The sequence below is a fragment of the Lipotes vexillifer genome, unplaced genomic scaffold (assembly GCF_000442215.2).
Source record: "Lipotes vexillifer unplaced genomic scaffold, Lipotes_vexillifer_v1.1 scaffold393, whole genome shotgun sequence".
NCBI lineage: Eukaryota > Metazoa > Chordata > Mammalia > Artiodactyla > Lipotidae > Lipotes > Lipotes vexillifer.
The window spans coordinates 1,007,133-1,008,500 of NW_006774564.1; the positions used below are offsets into that span (position 1 = coordinate 1,007,133).

At 50.4% G+C, this 1,368-nt stretch overlaps 1 pseudogene; it reads left to right on the forward strand.

The window, feature by feature from the left end:
• The first annotated feature begins 522 nt into the window (after nucleotides 1-522).
• LOC103069984 (60S ribosomal protein L13a pseudogene) lies at nucleotides 523-1,074 on the forward strand (annotated as a pseudogene).
• Nucleotides 1,075-1,368: the final 294 nt, after the last annotated feature.

Here is a 1,368-nt window from a genome sequence, read left to right on the forward strand (position 1 = left end):
TCAGCTGAGATGATGACAAAGGAGGCTCCTAACCCCACTTCGCCCATGGACACAATGAATGTTCTGCTACTACACAGAGAGCAATTACCTCTGAAAGAAATCCAGAAGCAAGCTGTGTGACTCCTACATATTAGGTGAATAAGAAAATACCCACAGAAAAACAGGTAGGAAAGCAGAGTGAGACATGTTTGTCATAAGCCCCATGTTCAGCACAGTGTCATACAATTGGGAGGAAATGCCCAATTCCAAACTTCTACCTGAGGAATTAAAGTTTGGACCCCATATTTAGGGCCCCAACTTTTAAGACTCCAACTTGAATGACAGGCTCCCAAAACACCTAGCTCTGAAAGCCAACAAGGTTTGCATCCGCAAGACCCACAAACCTATAGCAAAGAAAGAGTTGTTAGCAGGTGCATCATGGCTGTCTCCCCAGGGTTCAACAGAGAGGAAGCAGGCAAAATTGCTTCTAGTCTTTCCCTGAGAAAGTTCTATCTGAATACTTTTCCCAGGCGGCTGCCGAAGATGGCAGAGGGGCAGGTCCTGGTTCTCGATGGCCGAGGCCGTCTCCTGGGCCGCCTGGCGGCCATCGTGGCTAAGCAGATGCTTCTGGGTCAAAAGGTGGTGGTTGTGTGCTGTGAGGGCATCAACATTTCTGGCAATTTCTATAGAAACAAGTTGAAGTACGTGGCATTCCTCTGCAAGCGGATGAACACCAACCCCTCCCGTGGCCCCTACCACTTCCAAGCCCCCAGCTGCATCTTCTGGCGGACAGTGCGAGGCATGCTGCCCCACAAGACCAAGTGAGGCCAGGCCGCTCTGGACTGCCTCAAGGTGTTTGATGGGATCCTGCCACCCTATGACAAGAAAAAGTGGATGGTGGTTCCTGCCGCCCTCAAGGTTGTGCGTCTGAAGCCTACAAGGAAATTTGCCTACCTAGGGTGCCTGGCTCATGAGGTTGGCTGGAAGTACCAGGCAGTAATGGCTACACTGGAGGAGAAGAGAAAGGAGAAGGCCAAGATCCACTACCGGAAAAAGAAACAGCTCATGAGGCTACGGGTCAGGCTTCTAATATAGCATGCATCTGGGAGCTGGCTATGGTCCTCTCCAGTTTCTGTGGAAGATGCTGGACACTCTTTTCCCTCTATCCCACTCCAAAGTCACAAGTATCTCCCTGGAAAGAGCTTGTACACATATCTGGCACCTCAGATCTTGTGGCTGCTGCCTGAGGGATGGGCCTCTGGATTGCCTGGCTCTGATAGCCAATGGGGTTTGAATTCACAAGTCCCATAGTACTATAGCAAAGAAGCAGTTCTTAACAGATGCAGGAGAACCCCTCTGCAGCTATACACTTGGACCCAGCACAGAAAA